This window comes from Vulpes vulpes, unplaced genomic scaffold (genome assembly GCF_048418805.1).
Source record: "Vulpes vulpes isolate BD-2025 unplaced genomic scaffold, VulVul3 Bu000000738, whole genome shotgun sequence".
In the NCBI taxonomy this organism is placed as follows: Eukaryota; Metazoa; Chordata; class Mammalia; order Carnivora; family Canidae; genus Vulpes; species Vulpes vulpes.
In genome coordinates, this window is record NW_027325680.1 from 109,761 (window position 1) to 131,295 (window position 21,535).

A 21,535-nucleotide genomic window follows, 5' to 3' on the forward strand; every position below is an offset into this window, starting at 1 on the left:
GCCTCTCTCTCTCTCTCTCTCTCTGTGGCTATCATAAATAAATAAAAATTTTTTAAAACGGGAAAAGCACCTGAAAAGACATAATTCCAAAGAATGGAATATGGACAACAGACATGCAAAAAGATGTTCAACATCACTGGTCAGGGAAATTAAAATCAAAATCAGTCAGCTACCACCTTATACTTGTCAGAATAGCTATTATCAAATGACAAGAAATAACAAGTGTTGGTGAAGATGTGGAGTAAGAGAAATCTTTGTGCATTGTTGGTAGAAATTTAAATTGGTACAGTCCTGTGGAAAACAGTATGGAGGTTCCTCAAAAAAATTAAATAGAGAAATACCATATGATGTAATGATTTCACTGCTGAGTATTTACCCAAAGATTATGAAAACATTCATTTGAAAAGATATCTGCACACCTATGTTTATTACAGCAATATATACAACAGCCAAGGTATGGAAGCAACAGAAGTGTCCATCGACAAATCGATAAGAAAGACGTGGTATATATACATATAGGTTTATGAACTATTATGCATCCATAAAATGGAGGAGATTGTGCCATCTGGGACAACTTGAATTGACTGAGAGAGTCCTATGCTAAGTGAAATAAGTCAGATTGAGAAAAACAAATCCCGTATGTGAATACAAATAAAACCAAATGAATAAACTGATTTTGGCTATTTTAAACATTAATTTTGGCTTATCCAAGATAAATGGAACAGGTCAGAGGCAAGAAGACAACTGGAAAAATAGAGTAACTAGAAAATGATCAAGGTCCATATGCATTAAAAGCAAATATTTTGGAGTTAAATATAGGCTGGGTAAGGAAATACACAATAAAAAGAATGGTAGTCTAGGGTCAGATTTTGAACGTTAATGTCAGGTATGTATTTAACATTTAGTCAGATTGCTAGTATCAATAAATAATTCTGTGAATGTTAGGGAGATAATATGTCTCTGGGCAGAAGTGAAGAGTTCTCTTTTATAACTGCCAAGTTTGAGATGTGTTTGAAAGTCCCAACTGAATATGACAAATAAGCTACTGAATATAAGCATCTAAAACCCACTTGGGAAATATCAGTATATATTTATGACATGGAAAAGCATAGAATCCCTAGGTCTTAAAATGGAAATATATACATACTTTTTTATTTTATTTTATTTTTTTTAAATTTTTTTTATTTATTTTATTACAGTCACAGAGAGAGAGAGAGAGGCAGAGACACAGGCAGAGGGAGAGAAGCAGGCTCCATGCACCGGGAGCCCGACGTGGGATTCGATCCCGGGTCTCCAGGATCGCGCCCTGGGCCAAAGGCAGGCGCCAAACCACTGTGCCACCCAGGGATCCCCTATACATACTTTTTTAAAGATTGTATTTACTTATCCGTTATAGACACAGAGAGAGAGAGAGAGAGGCAGAGACACAGGCAGAACAAAAAGCAGGCTCCATGCAGGGAGCCTGACATGGGACTCAATCCTGGGTCTCCGCTGAAGGCAGTGCTAAATCACTGAGCCACCCTAGCTGCCCACACTGGAAATATATTGTACTTGAAACCTGAAAAGTGCTAACATTAAAAGCTTCAGCTGAGAAAGTATAACACGCAGAGGTGTTGTATGAGGAGTAGCAGCCAGTGGGATAGGATGAAAACCAAAGTGAGAATATTTGAGTCACCAAGGATAGGATATGGAATTAGAACATTGTCAATAAGACAAATACAAAACAATCAATATCCAAAATTTACAAATAACAAAATTTCCTCACTGAGCTAAATTTTTGTGGCTAGGCTTGTGTCTATGTTCCCTTTGAGCACTGTAGTGACCAGTTTATAACCTTATTTAGTTATTTGAGACCGCATTCCCCACCCATCTTCTTTATAGAGAATCTCATTTTTGCTCTATGTGGTCAGGGTCTCACTGCTAATAGACAATAATTCAGATTCCTGATGTTAAAGAGTTATTGAATTTGAAAAATGCCACCAGTACAGAACCTGGATTCCTGAACACCAGATTATTATCTTCTAAGATAACACATTCACAAGACAGTATATAAATTATTTTGGCCTTTCTCTTTGGCATAGATTCCTTAAAAGCCTCACTGATAATTCATTTTGGTAAAGATTCTATTGGTCTTTCCCAACAAAGCTTACTTCTTCCATTACACATAACAAGTTCTAGGTAGGCTAAATTAAAACTCTACATCTTGCTTTGAAATTTTGCCCCATAATACACTTGTCTAAGATCATGCTTTTCCTGATAAATTGTTTTAAGAAGTGCTTCAACTTCTTTCTATAATTTTTTCTGATATATTTCATATTTTCTGATATTCTTTTTTAAATATTTATTATTTATGATAGACATAGCGAGCGAGAGAGAGAGAGAGGCAGAGACACAGGAGGAGGGAGAAGGAGGCTCCATGCCAGGAGCCTGACGCGGGACTCGATCCCGGGACTCCAGGATCACGCCCTGGGCCAAAGGCAGGCGCCAAACCACTGAGCCACCCAGGGATCCCCTCTGATATTCTTTGAAATCAAGGAAACAGTATCATAGAAACAAGTGAAATCCAAAATTGCATTTATTTGTTTAGTGTAACATCAGTGCATCTAAAACTTTATTTTGTAAAATGCCATTTGGTTTTTCAGTAGATTAATCCTGTCAAGCAAATTAACAATTATACTTCATGTAGATATGTCTATAATAAATGGGAAAAGTATCCCCAAAAGGGTAAATGCTATGGACTTAGTGAAACCAAAGGAAAAGTTCCCAGATAAGGGAAATTATATAGAATATTTAAAATGAAAACAAGCAGAATTAAAGGTCAACATTACTACTATATTGCTTACCAAATGAGAATTTCTAAATAGAGAAAAGTTTTCAAATTTCTATTATCGTTACACTTTCCAAAACAGAGTAAATATGTTTGAACAACACAAAGGACAATACACATTAGTGTTTATTGAAACAGAAAGATACTTGAGATCTTTGAGATACTTATTTTTTTTTATCAAAAAGTCAATATTGCCTGAATATAATATATTATTTGAATATTCATCATGTTATTGAGTGCCTCATATATAACAGAGCCAAAGATCTGGAAAAGATATTGATAGGTCATAATAATATGTTTGTTAATGAAGAGACAGATTTCATTACATATATCTTTCAGCAGAAATTTTATAACCACAGGTGAAAACAATGTAGCTGCTTAATACAATTTTACTGCCTGATGTGTAGGTGTTATTTCTATGATTTATAATACAGGAGAATCATTAAAATCAAACCAAAATTAAATCATAAACCATAGGAGAGATCAATGTGTATCTCAGACTCTGAAACAGAACTGGGACATGGGTGAGACAGGACTTAGGAGAAAGCAGGTCATGACTGCCGTGTATTGAATTTCAACGATGTGCCATGCATGGTGACACTTGCAGCGCTCGTGTTAGCTCTTTCATAACTTAATTTAAAAAAGCTATTCATGAGATTCAAGGGAGAACCAGAGAGAAAAGTGAAGAGATGGGCAGAGACACCTGTGCTGGACAAAAGGAACAGCAGCCTTTAGGGTCTAAAACAATCTGGTGACATGAAGAAAGTCTCATTACTCAAGTAATCCATTCTGCAAACAATTACCCACTAGCTGCCCTGGGCCAGGCTCTTTGCTGAGTGCTGGACGTACTGGTGAACAAGAGAGACACCATTTCTTTTCATAAATCATGCAGAAGGCAAACACAAGGCAAACAGTTAAAGCACTTTATAAATTGGAGAAGTGGTGGGAATGAATTTCTGTCTCCTGCAGGATGGCATCTTATATACTCTGATGGTTTTCCAGATGGAACAAAATGACAGATGGAAATAAACACACCCAGGTAGGTCTCTAAACACTGCAGAAGGGCACTGAAAGAAACCCACAAGTGAAGTGAGAACAGAATCCTGTTTAAGGGGAAAAAAGTGAGAGGTGAAGGTGGCTTTTACCCTTGGGTTATTCACTCTCCTCTGGGACCAAAGGCTTCTGAATTGACTTTTGAACACAGGAAGGCAGGGAGGAGGTAGAAAACCTGAAGATATCTGTGGTAGAATTTAGCATTCCAAAGGGTACACCTTTGGGGTAAGATTCAGCGAGAAATAAGCTGCGCTGAGGTAGCTGCAGAAGGGAAGCTCAATTACCTGAACTTTGACAGAATAAACAAAAATCCTTTTTGAAAATTCAAAATCCTGAAATAGCTCTAGCACTGACTTTTCATCCCAACATGCTACCTGTAGGTTCTCTCAAAAACATCAAATATCAAAGGCAGAATTAAAATTTAAAGTGATCCTGGTTGTTAGTGGCCCTAGGCAGGAGACCATAGCAAATGCAAATCTGTCTGGAGAAACTCAAGTCAAGGAATACCTAAAAATGGTCACAGATTAGGTTGCATAGAGAAACAAGCAATTCAAGGCAAAACTCACACGCATAAACAAGTCACTTGGTAAGTAAATTTTAAAATCAGTCATACAATTTATTAACTGTGCCTAATAAGTTCAAAAGAAAAAAGAAAAACTTGAATACATTTGTAGGAAATATAAGTAAGAAAAATGATTAAGAAGATTTCAAAAATAATCATAAATATTCTAGAAATAGTAACTGACATCATAATAACTGAATGATATAGTAAGTAAAATTAAAAATGGGATGGGTAGCTTTAAAGGTTAAAAAAGATTAAAAGAAAATTTCCAGAACACAGCCTAGTAAGGCAAGAGATATTAGATCTGAAAGATAGGGTAGAAGACAAATAGGATACTACAAGATGATTCTACAGTCCCTTCATGGTTGCTGTAGGAGAGGAGAAAGAGAATGGCCCTGAGAAAAAGATAGATAGCTGTGAGAATTCTGTAAATGAACAAAAGACAAACAGCTAAAGATTCAAGAAAAGCAACAAATCACAATCAGCTTAAGTAAAACAGAAATCAGCAGATATCTGTATGGGGGAAAATGTGAGTTTCAGCAGAATCCTAAAATGAGAGAGAGATTACCTTCCAAGGTAAAGCCTTTAGATTCATAAAAAAGAGTTCTCAGGCACAATAAGCAATGTAAAATATGTAAAATTACAGTAAAATGACACTGTCAATAGGAAGAAAGACTATAATCTGTCACTCTATTTAGCCATGATAGACTAGGTCATACTGTTGTAATTTAAATAAACAAGTTACCTGCACTTACATGTAATATCAAATGGCTTAAGAGGGATGATAATTACACCCATTCAGAGAAGGGAAGAATGGAAGACATGCAAAGGCACAGAGACATACTATGCTAGGGCAGTCATGATCCTCCTAACAGGAATTATTATTAGGTCCTGTTTCCATTGTTTAGAAAGTAACTCTATACAGATCTGTCCCATGATGCCTGGCTCAATCTCTAGAGCAGCAGTCAGCAAACTGCAGCCTTAGGGTGAAAACTAGCCCTTGGCCAAATTTATTTTTAAATAGAGTTTTAGTGGAACACCGCTGCAAACATTGATTTAAATATTGTTTGTGGCTACTTTTATGGCAGAACTAAGTAGTAGTAACAGAGACCATAAGTCCTACAAAGGCTAAAATATTGCTATGTTCTTTACAAAAAATTTTGCTGACACCTGCTCTAAGAGAGTCACACTCTCTTTTGCTTTAGCTAAAGTGGTTGTTGGATAATATTCTTTCTTCCTTGGAAGCTACCTGGCCTTCTCAGTCCACTCTCTGCTTATAAGAGTATGTGAGTCAAGGGTTATTTGAAGACTTAAGTGGTCACAAGATTTTTAATTCCAGACTCAAGAAATGTTTAACACTACAACTGTGTATTAAAAAAAAAGTTTTGAGGAGAAAATTCATACAACTGATAAAGAGGAAGTAGGTCGCAGGAAGTCTAACAGCTACAAAAACAAGATAAATCACAGCTAAACCATTGTTTAAAAGAAATGGATGGCTGTGGAAGCAAAGAGAGTGTATTGAAATTAAAATTCATTCTTACCCATAGGCAATTTAAACAAATTAAGGGATTCACTGGAAGACTTTCCTTCAAAAGAATTTTCAACTACCTTATGTAGCAGTTGGTTCTTCTATACCTGGAAAGGCTCCAAATTTATGGAGCCTCAATATTACCGTTCCTTTCTACATACAAAATTACTTACTTTTTCCCAAGCTATTCTCTTTCTTGTACTACATTGCTAAAGACAGCAAATAAAATGTACACACTCTACTCATATTGTTGTCCAAACTCATTTCCTAACATTATTCACATTCTAAGCTTCCTCCTTGGGCAGACCACAGTTCCACTAAGGTTTCTGCCACTGCAAAAAATGAATTATGATCTTTCCTAGCTTTGCCACAAGTTCCTTTACTATCCATTGCCCAAATGTCTTTGAGTTTTTCTTACAATACAGTGATACCAATCTCTTATTCTCATATCTCCGTATGCAGACCCATATTAATATGCCCCTACCCAAATGTAGGTAAGGTCTTCTATGTGCCTGAACGAGAAAAAAATATAAAATTGATGAGAATTAATGTTTGCCACAACCTAGAATGCTATATTCAAATGCAAAAAAAAAAATGCATTCACAAAGGTTTAAAAAGATACTTCCAGGAATTCTTTTTTAAAAATAAAATAAATGGAGAGAGCTTGAGGTTTTGTGGAATGTTTAAAGAATCTACTTCAAGCAGAAGGAATATAGCTGCAGACTATCTGAGATGTAAGAGGAAATACAGATCAATGAAAGTGGAAAAAATATGGGTAAATCTAAACATATTTAGAGAGTATAAATCAGTGATAATGTCTTATGAACTTAAAATGACAACAGCAAGATTAATTATGCCAAATAACAACAGTAATATACAACAGAAAGTCAGAATTTACATTTTGTTAAGCTCTTGTGTTTTGGTGTATAAATATATTCATCAAATTTAAACTCTGAAATATTAGGTATATGTGCATTAATTTCTATATTAACTAACACAGTGGTAGAAAATGCAATCTTAAAAGTAGTTCAAGGAAAAGATGAATGATGAAAGTAACAATAAAAAAGGGGGAAGAAAGGGCAGCCCAGGTGGCTCGCTCAGTTTAGCACCACCTTCAACCCAGGGCCTGAGCCTGGAGACCTGGGATTGAGTCCCATGTCTGCCTGCATGGAGCCTGCTTCTCCCTCTGCCTATGTCTCTGCCTCTCTCTGTGTGTGTCTCTCATGAATAAATAAATAAAATCTTTAAAAAAATAATTAAATGATATGAAGGAAGGGAATTAGCTATTTTAAGAATTAACCATTTTACTTAAAGCAATTCACTGAATTGATTAGATGTAGAACACTAAAAAAAAAAAAAAAGTATCACAAAGTCCAGAGATAGAAAGAATAAACTAATAAGGCAAACAGAAAATAAATAGCAAAAGAGCAGACCTAAGTAAAAACAAAACAAAACAAACAAAAACAATGCTCACTGTTTTGTAATGAATGTTTGGGTCCTCCCAAAATTCATATGTTGAAGCCTTAATCCCCAGTGTGGCTGTATTTGAAGATGGGGACTCTAAGGTTCTGATCCCACAAGATTATTGTAAATATAAAAAAAGATACCAGAGACCTCCCTTTCTCCCTGTTTTCCTCCCTCCTTCCCACCCTCCATTGTTTTTCCACTTGTACACTCATTGAGGAAAGACCAAGGGAGCATACAGCAAGAAAGAAGGCAGCCATCACAAGCCAGGAAGAGAGTTCCCTCCAGAAATCATATTGGCCAGAATCTTGATCTTGGACTTCTAGCTTCTAGAACTGTGAGAAAATTAAATAAATACACGTCGTTTAAGCCACCTCGTCTATGGTATTCTTTTTATGGCAGCTCAAGCTGACTAATGTACTCACATGAAATATAAGTGGACTAGCACTCCAGTCAAAAGGCACAAATAATCAGGTGGTATACAAAAGCAAGAATCTACTATGGTTATCCATAGGGAGCACACTTAATTACAAAGACATAAAGAGGATGAAAGTAAAAGGATGGAAAAGGATACAATATACAACAGTAAATAAGAAAGCTGGACTGTCTATGTTAATATCAGGAAAAGGTAGTCTCCAAAACAATGATAAAAAGGGGTGACACATCAAAGGGATATAATAGCAAGAATAATATACATATATACATATAGTTTGTGTGCATGTGTGTGTGTGTGTACACACACACAAAATAATAGGGCTACTAAACATGAATACTGATAGAACTAAAAGGAGAAATATTATTATGTATATATATACATGTATATACTCTATATGTAATTATATATATGTTACTTTATATATTACTTATATAAAGTTATAATCAAGACACTGTATATTAGCAAAATAATAGATAAACCAATGGAAAAGCACGTAGAGCCCAGAAATAGAACCACATAAGTACAATCAAGTGATCCTTACTTAACAAGTCAGTTATCTCTCCTACATGGTCCCCTTGCATCTTTTATTTTATTGTTTACTTCTCTGTATGCTTTCTTGGCTGTCAGCTCCATGATGACTCTAGTCATTCCTGCCTTGTTTTACTCTTTTTCACTGTATCCTCAGAGCCAACAGGGTGCCTGTAGCATATTAGATATTCAGTAAGTATTTGTAGAATACATAAACAAATGATTCCACAAGGACAGGAGAAGAGACAGGGAGAAAAGGAAAACACGACACTCCTAAAGTAGAAAGTAGATAAATATACTATATGGGAGCTCAAGAAAAGACTCCGCAGATAAAGAGTATAATTTTGCTTATGATTGACTCCCATAAAGGGAGTCCGAAAGCATTTCATTTGATCAGAAAACATTTTTTTCCACCATTGCAAAAAGAGACATATATGCTTTATATAATTTATGTAAGTGCCTTAATTGTTGTTGCTGTTCAATATGAGTGACATTATTTACAGCAACTCTTACCTGAGGGGTTTCTCTGACAGAAAAGTCACTTCATCCCCAGGACTCCTTCAAGTAGGTCAATTCAATTAGATATAATTTGATTGAATATTCTTTTTATTTACTTTCATGATAGAATTGCTACAATACCCATAGACAATAATTTTAAATATCTAAAAGACCTAATTTTCTTGAAATTCCATTTAAAATATAATCTAAGTTCCTTATGCTACAATTTATGTTCAGCTCTTCCAGGCATGTTGAGAAGAATTAGAGAATACAATATAGTATTCTCCATATAATTGCCTGTAATATTCTTTTTTTTTTAATTTTTTAATTAATTTTTATTGGTGTTCAATTTACCAACATACAGTGCCTGTAATGTTCTTAACAGATAATTCTAACTTATCTCTTGGCTTCTTAGTCTTTAGGCTAAAAAATTACAGTCCCTTTAACCTTCTTTTGGAGGTCATATATTTAATACTTTAATCATTTATGGAACTCTCTTTTAATCCTCTGTAAGTTCCTTTTAAGTTGCAGAGCCAAAACTTAATGTAGTACCCATGAAAGGTTTTAACCATGCTGGGATGCTGAGTATAATGAGAGATTTATCTCACAGTATCAACACATTCTTCTTCTCACCATGAATCCCAGTATTGCACTGTTTTTATAAGTAAGAAATGACATTGTGCACTCATGTTCATCTTGTTAGTTCATCTTGTTACCCACTGCTAATGAATAACTCCCATTGGGATTATGAACCAGAGAACCAAAGATGTCACTTCATAGGATCAAATGTGAATTAAACATTCACAATAAAAGAATAATCATGCAAATCCAGTGACCTTCCTCAATACTGAAATGACTACCAATTATAGCTTACCCAGGATATATTATCTACCAATGTGGGGAGTCTGAGATTCATTTTATCTTCTATCACTATAATGAAAGGTCTGGGCAGCCCATTGTGGAACAGAAAGAGATGGGTGGATTAATTTTAAATTAAGCAGTATGTTTCTAACATATGCCTGACAGTGATTCTGTGATACTCAAACTAAAAGTCACATATTTTTAATGACAGTTTTATAATATTTTTACCATCAAAGAGATAAATGTTTATGCAACTTCCTCATGAATTACCTCAATAGGTTCCTATGAAGGGGCTCCCAAATGCCAGCCAAGACAGGGTCAAGAGGCTGCATGAAAGTTATCTGAGAAGATTTTGTTTTGATTTTTTGTTTTTAAACTCTATTTTTAAAAGTAATTGCAGAATTGCAAGAAGTTTCAGAGAAAAATACAGTGAAGTCTTATGAACCCTTTACCCGGCCTTCCCCAATATTAGCATCTTGCATGAATACAGTATATCAAAACCAGGAAATTGACATTACTATAATCCAGAGCTTAATATGATTTCACCAGTTATAAGTGCCTTAGCGTGTGTGTGTTGTGTGTGTGTATGTGTACATGCATGTGCATTTCATGCAACTTTATCATATGTGCAGCTTCATGTAACCTTTGCCATAATCAAGATACTTAAATGCACCATGATGAAATTCATTCATGCTACTCCTTTACAACCACATTCCCTTGCTCCCCTGTCTACTTCCAAACCTTAGCAATTACTAAACTATCCTCCATATCTGTAATTATGTTATTTCATAGATGTTATACAAATGGAATCATGCAATATACATAATTTTAAAAATTAAAGAGATTTTTAAAAATAATATTCCAGAGCCTCAGGACCAAGAGATTTTAATTCAATAGATCTGAAATGACAGCATGGACTTCCCATTTTAAAAGTTGTTGAAGTCCTTTGGCAATTCACTTAGTACAGTTAGCACCAGGATAACAGACAAATGACAGAATCGGGAATCTGACAAGTACAACCCATTCATAATAAATTGGGGTTGTTATACAATATTAGAATCCACAGACTCCATTGCAGATATAATTCCACACATTGCTGGGAAAATTCCCAAATATTGGGGGTTTACATGCAATATAACAATAGAATAATTCACAATTCACTCTACTATATTATGTTTTATATAGATATGAATTAGATAATTAGAAAATTTTATCCAATTCATCCAAAATTATTTATTGAGGACTATTAATGTGAAATACTAAAGTTCAGTCCTTACACGTTTTTAAAATTAAATCAAAACCACACCACTTTACACCAGTCAGAATGGCTAAAATTAAGAAGACAGGAAACAACAACTGTTGGCAAGGATGTGGAGAAAGGGGAAGACTATTGCACTATTGGAGGGAATGCAAACTGGTACAGGCATTCTGGAAAATAATATGGAAGTTCCTCAAGAAGTTAAAACTAGAACTATGACCCAGCAATTCCACTACAAGATATTTACCCTAAAGATACAAATGTAGTGAGCAAAGGGGCGCTGCACCTCAATTTCATAGCAGCAATGTCTACAATAGCTAAACTGTGGAAAGAGCTGAAATGTCCATCAACAGATGAATGGAAAAAGAAGATATGGTGTATATATACATTGAAATATTACCCAGCCATCAGAAAAGAAGAACACTTACTATTTATATCAGTGTGGGTATAACTGGAGGGCATTATGCTGAGTGAAATTAAGTCAATCAGAAAAACAATTATCATATGGTTTCACTTATATGTGGAATATAAAAAAGAGTGCAGAGGATCATAGAGTAAGGGACAGAAAACTGAATGGGAAGTCATCAGACAAGAAGACAATCCATGAGACTTAACTATAGGAAACGAATTGAGAGTTGATGGAGGGGTAGGGAATGCGGGAATGGGGTAATTTGCTGATAGGCATTCATGAGGGCATGTGATCTGATGAGCACCAGGTGTTATACACAACTGATAAATCATTGCACACTACATCTGAAAATAAGTATATGCTTTATATTGGCTAATTGAATTTAAATATTTTCTTACTTTAAAAAAAACAAAAAGCAAATAAAATTAGTGAAGGTATACACTACAACTCTCATATTTAATACAAAGTAGAAATATGTAACTATTGACATATAAGTAAAATATTTGCAAATGATATGATTATATAGAAAATTCCAAAGAACCTACAAATAACTCTTAAAACTAATAAGTGAGTTCTTCAAAATGTAGGTATAATATCAACATAGAAAATCAACTGTAGTTATATATTCTGCACTGAAGCAGAAAAATTAGATATATAAAACTATTTACATAATTCAAAAGTAAGGAAATACTTAAACACAGAGCTAACAGAACATGTACATGCTGAAAATTACAGAATACTATTGAAGGAAATAAAAAAAATGACTTAGATAAATGGAAAGATATGCTGTGTCTGTTAAAGTCTCTACACACTGAAGATGTCAATCGTCCCCCCATCAAAATTCTAGCAATACTACGTAAACACTGGTGAGATTATTCTAAAATTAATATGGAAAAAAAACTAAAATCACTATAATAATTTTAGAAAAGCAAAATAAAGTGGGAGGACTCACTCTAACTACTCTTAGATTTATTACATAGCTACAGTAACCAAGAGCGCATGATATTGAGGAATGAAGAGACACACAGATCAATGAAACAGAATAAAGAACTCAGAAATAGGGCAACCCTGGTGGCTCAGTGGTTTGGTGCTGCCTTCAGCCCAGGGCCTGATCCTGGAGACCTGGGATTGAGTTCCATGTCCGGCTCCCAGCATGGAGCCTGCTTCTCCCTCTGCCTGTGTCTCTGCCTCTCTGCCTCTTTCTCTCTCTCTGTGTGTGTCTCTCATGAATAAATAAATAAAATCTTAAAAAAAGAACCCAGAAATAGTTACACACAAGGATAGCTAACTGATTTTATATGATAATGCAAAAGCAATTCAAAAGAAGGATTTTTTTTAACAACTAAGTGCTACAACAATAGGATATCTTTATTCAAGACAGGAAAGGAAAGGAAAAGGAAAAAAGGAAAAGGAAAAGGAAAGGAAAGGAAAGGAAAGGAAAGGAAAGGAAAGGAAAGGAAAGGAGAATGAGAAAGGCGGAGAGAATAAAAGAGGGAGGAGTGGGGAAGAAAGCAGAGAAAGGAAGAAGAAAGGAGAGAAGAGAGGAAAGAAATTTTTTTAAAAGATTTTATTTATTTATTCACGAGAGACACACATAGAGAGAGAGGCAGAGACACAGGCAGAGGGAGAAGCAGGCTCCATGTAGGGAGCCCGACATGGGATTCGATCCTGGGACTCCAGGATCAGGCCCTGGGCTAAATGCAGCGCTAAACCGCTGAGCCACCCAGGATGCCCGGAAAGAAAAAACTTTAAATCTTACAACTTTGCAAAAATTAACTCAAAATAAATTGTAGATTTAAATATAAAGCATAAGAATATAAAACTGTAATGGAAAATATAGGAGAAAATCTTGATCACCTGGGTTTGGTGAAGAGTTCCTAACATAACACAAAAAAATACAATCCATAAAGGAAAAACATGATAAACAGGATATCACTAAAAATTTTTGCTTTTCTTTTATTTTTTTTTTTTTTAGATTTTACTTATTTATTTATTTATGGTAGACATAGAGAGAGAGAGGCAGAGACACAGGAGGAGGGAGAAACAGGCTCCATGCTGGGAGCCCGACGTAGGACTCGATCCAGAACTACAGGATCGTGCCCTGGGCCAAAGGCAGGCGTTAAACCCCTGAGCCACCCAGGGATCCCCCAATTTTTGCTTTTCTCTATGAGAGATTCTGCTAAGAGGATGAAAATAAAAAGTACATAATGGAAGAAAATATTTAAAAACTACATATATGATAAAGAACTTAAAATCTACATATATAGAAAATTCCCTAAACTCAACAGTTTAAAAAAAAATCATCCATCATATCAGCAGGAATATCCTTCTCAACATTAAAAATTACCAAAAATTATTTGTAATCTTGTATTTGCCAAGAGAACCAATATTATTTTCACTTAATTAACTGAAAATAAAGTTGACTAGTTATATAGTTGGATAGTCTAATAAACTAGTTTGTAGAGAGGAAAGCCAGAAAAATCTTAAAGTCAAATAGGATACTATATTAATAAGATATTATAACTTATTACATTTAAAATATGGCACAAAATATTTTTTATAATTTTTATGTCTATGTTGTTTCTCATATATCACTATTGCCTTGCTATATTTTATAAACAATAATTTTTTAAAGGAAATTAAAAAGAGAAAGCATATATTCTTCTGCTTAAAACATCAGGGAAGGATTGATGAATCAGAAGGAATTGTGAATGTGCTATAAAGGATAGATGCTTTACAGAAAAACGGGAGCAAATGCATAAACAAGCAAACATATGGGCAAGATATTAAGGTTCATGAAAAGAAGTAGTAAAAAGTAAAATCAGTAAAATGATTTGGAATCAGACTAGAGTGCCTGAAAAACAAGTTAATGCCTTTTAGTCTTTATTCTGTAAACAATGGGAATTCAGCAGATGTGTTCTACATTATACTACTTATCAGATAAATGCTTCAGAAAGATTCATTTAGTAACTGTGCATACTGAATTAGAAGACATAGAGATTAAGGATACCCCAATAGTTAGAAATCAGTGTTGACCATTCAGCTGTAAGGAATGAAGATTTAAACTAGGATGTTAGATGTAACAATAAACCGAAGATAAATGAAACAAGAAAATAACAGCTATGGCAGAAGAAAGAATGGCAAACGGCTACAAATGGCTTTTAAGGATAGAGAGTAAAAAAATTCTCTAGTACTTTATATTGCTGTCCCATTAAGAGCAGTTACAAATATAGGATTGAATAGTGAAGTGTTATTATAGAAGATTAAAAGATGAGTATATGGTGATGAAATAGAAACAGATTATATAGGCTGATCTTTCAAGAAGTTTAATGATTAAAAGAATGAATGGTTGTGGACTGAAAGATTTGATCAGGATAGGAGAGACTTAAATAAAGTTAGAAAAGCAAGTGGAAATAACTATTAAGTGGAGATGTAGAGTATAAAATGCCAAGAAGGAAGTGATATAAAAAACAAAACTCTTGAGAAAGGAGACAGTCCTAAGATAGAAGAGTGATTTGCCTTGGAGAGAAGAAATGATAAATATTCTACAGAAATCAAGGAAAAGAAAGAAAGGGAAAGATACCATAAAATTTGTGAGAAAGAGAATGGCAAGTGAGTTCCTATCATGTTGTGTCAATGTTCTCCAAAAAATGGGGAATTAGTTTGTCTAACAAAATTGCAGTTGTAAGGTGCAGAGCTCAATAAATATAGAAATGGTTTGAAGTAAGTTCTCTGACAAAATATGTAGAGTGGCTCCCCTTAAATTCTTAATTATTATTACTTTTTTAGTTCCAGAATTAAGTACCATCTGTCAAGGGCAGATGCCATATATTTTCATTTGTTATATAACTCCCAAGAGCCTAACCTATAACATGGAATTATATGTCAGTTTTTCTATCCCAACTCTAAAATACAACACAAATACAAAAGTCCCACTGAAAAATCTAGTTAGGATATTAAATTTTGCATTATATTTGAAATCCACTTATGCTGCATAATGAATCTACCACTTAAAGTTCCCATGACAATGTGTTCTCCTTAAATAATTTCTGAGGAAACAGTAATATCCTGTGAAATTCCTCTCCATCCTGGTGTTCCAAGAAGTCCCAGGAAACTCCTTGGTGACACTGGAAGCAAATGATTTCTAAGAGCTTTCCCACATATATTGAATTTGATTTCATACCAATTTCCCTACAGATGTCTTGTAATTGAATATAAATGGACTTGCTCTGGCTAAATTATAGGTTCCAAATGAGTGTGTTACAGGAAAATGCATTTGTAAATTATTCCATTTTGATTTATCCTCTTAAGTAAATCCTATTCTTACTTTGCAGTCTCTGCACCTTCAAATTAGAGAACTAGCCATAAAAGTATGCCATGTTGTATAGCTTTGTCGTTTTTCATTTTCTCAGATACTCTTGACATTTTCAGTTCAGTTTGCTTTTATTTTGGAAAAGGTAAAAATGCCATAGAAAAAAACAGGTACACTGAAATAAACGAACAAATGGAACAAACAGGTAAGTTGAGAAAACTAATCAGATGACATATTTCTCCATTCTTTATACATGGACTTTTGTCCACTTATCTTGGCATTATAAGGATGACATCTGTCAGAAACATACTTGTCTTTTATTAAGCAAAGACAATTTGTCAAGACTGAGAAAAGTGAAAGTAGTAGCACAACCTACAAAAAGGTGACTGAAATGTCTATGTATAGATATCTTAATCTTTCTGCTATTCTCTTCAAAGAGAAGTAGACTGTTAGATATATTCCAGGACGAACTTCCATAATATGTGTTAGAAAAATATTTTAAAAATCAAAAATATCTTTTTCTTTCAATCATTAACCAAATAAAATATATGTGGTAATACCTGCTTATTTGTACAGTGCCTACATTAGATTCAGTTTACGAGAACCTGTTATATTTACATAATCATTAAATTTTCCTGCACATTTCCTTTCTTATAATTCTTGATAAGTTTCAATATGAATATTATACCAGCTTTATAAAATACAATCAAAAATATTCCTTCATTAACCATTCTCTGAAAAAAAATTTATAATATTGGCATTATTTCATAATTGGTATAATTCAAGGATGGGACCATCTAGGCCTTCAGTTTTCTTTGTGTGTTTTTATAGGTAGATTTAATATCTTAAATAACTACAAGACAATTTTGAACTTCTGTAACCATTTTATCTGTATTAAATTTAGTTATGTATTTTGTAATATTATTTTGGTGGTAAGCCTAAAATTAGACTCTGTTATTTAACCTTTGGTGTTATTCTCATTATTTTTGTTTTATTTTACTAGTGTGATGTCTCATTTAGCTTTTTAATTTTTTAAAAAAATTTTATTTATTTATTCATGAGAGACAGACAGAGAGAGAGAGAGAGGCAGAGACACAGGCAGAGGGAGAAGCAGGCTCCATGCAGGGAGCCTGATGTGGGAATTGATTCCGAGACTCCAGGATCATGCCCTGGACTGAAAGCATGCGCCAAACCGCTGAGCCACCCAGGCATCCCAGCTTTTTTATTTATTAAATTTGATACCTTATATATGAAAAATTGTAGAGCTATGTCATATACCTACAGATAATGTTATCTTCCTCAGATAAAATTTACTTTTGTAATTGGCTAGGCTAAAAGTACTAGAAATACCAAATCTATTTCATTCAGAGATTCAAAGAATTCATGTTTGGGCCACAATTCTATGGAAGTTTATCTACTTTGTATTTACCCTCCCTCCTAAAATTTAGGCCTTTGGAATCTCAACACAAAGCCTAAGTGGATACAGGAATCTGTTTCTGGCAGATTGTGATCTTTAATATTTAACACTTTAGCCCCCTAAGAAGGTCAAAAGCAACTTGTTAAAAGCAAACTTCAGCTTCTGTAAGAAATGGAATGTTTGGTCCTGAATGGAAAACCTACAGATTTGTAAGTAAAAGGAATATTTTTCATATAGTCATTCAAATGAAAAGTACAGGGGCACCTGGGTGGCTCAGTGGTTGAGCTTCTGCCTTCTGCTCAGGTCATGATCCCAGGGCCCTGCATCAGGCTCCCAGCAGGGAACCAGCTTCTCTCTGCCTATGTCTCTGCCTCTATCCCTGTGTCTCTCATGAATAAATAAATAAATAAAATCCTTAAAAAATAAAAATAAAAACAGGGATGCCTTAGTGGCTCAGTAGTTGAGCACCTGCCTTTGGCCCAGAGCCTGATCCCAGGATCTGGGATCGAGTCCCACGTTGGGCTCCCTGCATGGAGCCTTCTTCTCCCTCTGCCTGTATCTCTGCCTCTCTCTCTCTCTCTCTCTCTGCCTCTCTCATGAATAAATAAATAAAATCTTAAAAAAAAAGAAAGGTACTGTACATTCAATAGCTAACTTCAGAAGTGATATTAAACTGTGAGAATTATCTCTGAGACCTCTGTAAAATCAATAAACAAATATAATAATACACTAGTACAAACATAAAATATATATGATTACATATTTTATATACACTGTATAGGTAAAATAATCACATTTTAATTATAAATATAATAACATACAAGTCATTAGTAGCATCCACCAATCCTTATAGCTTTCTGCTCTCTGTATACAGGGTAAAATTTTACTTCTAAGCTATTTGAAAAAAATTAGCTATTACTATGTGACTTACTTTTATTACTGAAATGTGTGTCATTTCTAGGCTAAAACTTTAAAAGTAGATTTTTTTTTATTCCCCAACCTTCTAAATGAGAATGAAATAGAATAGAGTTCCCAACTAACTCTACAAGGATTTGTTGCAGTAATAAGAATTAGATTTTAATGCACTAAAGCACTGAAATTTTACTTCTGTCCTTTCAAATTTTACTCCCAGCCTATTCTGACAGATACAGAAAAGGGTACTATTCAGGAAAGGAAAAACAGCAGATCTGGGTTGCTCAAACATGTACATTTTCTAAAGAAAGGCTTATTTTCAGGACTGGCCATTGGTCAGCTCCTGAGAACTAAGCTTCTTGAATGTTCTAGTAAGGGCATGTTAGCCTGCCTAAAGCCTGGACCCACAGTGTACCAGTTTGTCCAGATGGTATATACTAACACGTAATTTATTGTGAAAATCTACTTTCTCTCCAGGGGTTTGGAGCTAGAATAACAGAGGTCAGTACTCAGGCCCTGTATTCCTACAACTGACTCCCAGGAAAACTGAACAATCAAGCTCAAATGTGCTTCCCTAGTTGGCAACACTTTGCACATGCTGTCACACATCACTTCAGAGAAGTTAAGCATGTATTTTGTGACTTCACTGGGATGGGTGCCTGGAAGTTCTTGCCTGTATTGTTTTGAATTTTCCTCCATGAATTTTTTTCTCTTTGATTGTGTCTGTATCTTTTCTCCCCTAATAAACTATAACCATGAAGATAACAATGAGTAATGGAATTCCAGCAAAACCTTGTGTCTGGGGATGTTTTGGGGGTACCTCAACACAGGTACCTATTACTGGAGTATTTCCACAGCCAGAACTTGAAATATGTGGCTTTGGCTTAGAGGTGAGGCAGTAAACACACTTATATCAGAGGCTGGAAGGATGGCAATATATGTTTTATTATGTGGGCATATTTGGTAAATTATCCTATAATAATATTGATGGCAGATAATTCATGGTTCTTAGGGAAGAGTCTTTAGAATTACAATAGTATATTTGGTCATTTACCTTTTAAAAATATTACAAAAAATAAGTTCAGAATTGGCCAGTATGCAAGAAGGGGCACAAATTCTCAGTAATAATCCAGAAATAAGGAATCAATAAATGTGGAAGGGGCAACTGTCCTTTAACCTCAAATGGTGAAAATTAAAGTTGGGAAATAGTTATGTAAACTAAATCTAACTAAAACTCAGTTGTGCAAAAAAGATCAAATAGAAAGGATTATAAATTTAAAAATTGGTGAATTGAAGTAGTGAATATGACACCAATATATCTGATTATTTTAACATAAATAGCTCACTAAACATGAGACTCTCTCGCCAAAGCTTGTGAGGTCCAATCTAGTTGAGAATAAAACGAGGCATGTAGACAAGAACACACACACACACAAAATGTCTTATTGCAAATCACAGAATTATATATAGAAAATAACTGTTAGATAATTAACATTAAAAAGAAAAAGAAAAGAAAACTACCAAGTTTGTAAGAGATCTGCATTATAAAAGATCATGGGCCTGGACTCAAAATAGGAAGTGAATATTCAGGAGTTTAAATGACCTTAGGGCTTCTCCAAATCCCTATTACCTGAAACAAAGTAGAAATGGAAATAGAGTTAATTTCGGCAATGATCACTTTGGATGAAGCCACAGAGCTTCGAGCTTAAAGAAATGACTACGCAAATTTGTTCCCTTTCCTAAATGTGAATGCTTTTATAATGATCTTGTTCCTCTTCCATTAAGTATTGGTTTCACTTATGTCAGATAGAAAAGTTGCATCTTCAATACATAAGGCTCTCAACCAAAAGGATCCATATCACAGAGGGGAAAGTTTAGAGAAAAGTACAGAGAATGGATCTAGGGGCTAAAACAGAAGGTATCCATCACAGCAATAACATAAATGGACTCTCATTAGCCAAAAGTTAGGAATAATGATCCAGGTACTATAACAAACCACCCTCAATCCAAAGCCATATAATATGGGTTTCGAGGTTGGATCTTGGACCCAATAAGGACAGTAGTAATAATTTGAGGAAGTTGGGGATCCCTGAGTGGCTCAGTGGTTTGGTGCCTGCCTTTGGCCCAGGGCAGGATCCTGGAGTCCCAGGATGGAGTCCTGCGACGGCCTCCCAGCATGGAGCCTGCATCTCTGTCTGCCTGTGTCTCTGCCTCTCTTTCTCTCTCTGTGTCTATCATAAATAAATAAATAAATAAATAAATAAATAAATAAATAAATAATCTTTAAAAAAATTTTAGGAAGTTGGCTGAATGATATACTTCATACTGTATTTTCGAATTTTTTGTAAATCTAAAATTGCTTCTAAATTAAGTTAAAGCAACAATAACAACAACAATGTATTAGTACCTTTCACAGGTCTAAAAGTAGACTGTGCTTCACTAAGTAGTTCTTGCTTGAGAATGTTGGCTGGGACTGAAATCATCTGGAAGCTCAGTTATTTCCTTCTTTGAAAAAACAAAAGGCTGAGGAAATGTCTCTCCATCTCTATTTGGGTACTCTATATACTGTCTCCAGCATGGCAGCTTCAGAGTAGCTAGATTACATATATTGGGGCTCCCAAGGTGCATATTCGAAGAGAAAGAAAATCAGGAGGAAGCTATATTGCTTATTGTGATCTAGATTCAGAAGTCATGTAGACTTCTGCTATAACCTACTGGTTGAGGTCATTACAAAAGTCTGCCTAGGTTCAAAGAGAATAATTTAATCTCTACCAACTCAATGGAGGAATAAGATATCACATAGAAAGTAGAACATAGGGCAGCCCGGTGGCCCAGGGTGTGATCCTAGAGACCCGGGATCGAGTCCCATATCCGGCTCCCTGCTTCTCCTTCTGCCTGTGTCTCTGCCTCTCTGTGTGTGTGTCTCATGAATAAATAAATAAAATATTAAAGAAAAAAGAAAGTAGAACATATGTCCTAGGATCAGCTTTTGTTGGAGTTAAGTCATGTGGGTTGATGGTTAGCATTACTTCCGAACTCTATCTTCAGCAGCATCACATTGATAGTTTGAGATCAGGCATGGTGGTAGTATTTACACCACGAAAACTGACAAAATGCAACAAATGCTATAGCCTCCTCCCGCCCATATATTGTCAGTTGGTTAAACATTTACCACCACAGTACATATATGTGTGTGTGTGTATAATATGTACAATCACCTTTGAAAAATACTATCTGCCTCACAAAACCTTTGATTATAAAGTGGAGGGGATCAGTTTATGAGTGAAGGGTGTCAAATCACCAATAATAACTACACTCTGGTGGTATCACTACCCATGTGGGAAGAAAAAGGTGAACTATGGGGAATTCTGATGGCCTTCAGAATGGAGAACACAGATAAATGGCACCAAGAATTTACTCTCAAAATACATGTTCTTGCTCTGCATAAAAATGTTTGATAGGTCCATCTG

At 34.8% G+C, this 21,535-nt stretch overlaps 2 long non-coding RNA genes across 3 annotated transcripts in view; one reads left to right on the forward strand and one right to left on the reverse strand.

Annotated features, from left to right (window-relative positions):
* Nucleotides 1-21,535, forward strand: part of LOC140596575 (uncharacterized) — a 94,981-nt gene that overhangs the window by 46,233 nt on the left and 27,213 nt on the right. Inside the window, exon 4 of one of the 2 annotated variants that reach the window (XR_011998496.1) lies at nt 18,543-18,824. The exons of the other annotated variant lie outside the window; for it this stretch is intronic. This is a non-coding gene — a long non-coding RNA (uncharacterized lncRNA). Of the gene's footprint in view, nt 1-18,542; nt 18,825-21,535 lie in introns of those variants that run through there. 2 annotated transcript variants of the gene reach the window in all.
* Nucleotides 1-21,535, reverse strand: part of LOC140596576 (uncharacterized) — a 72,585-nt gene that overhangs the window by 9,932 nt on the left and 41,118 nt on the right. The window lies entirely within an intron of this gene.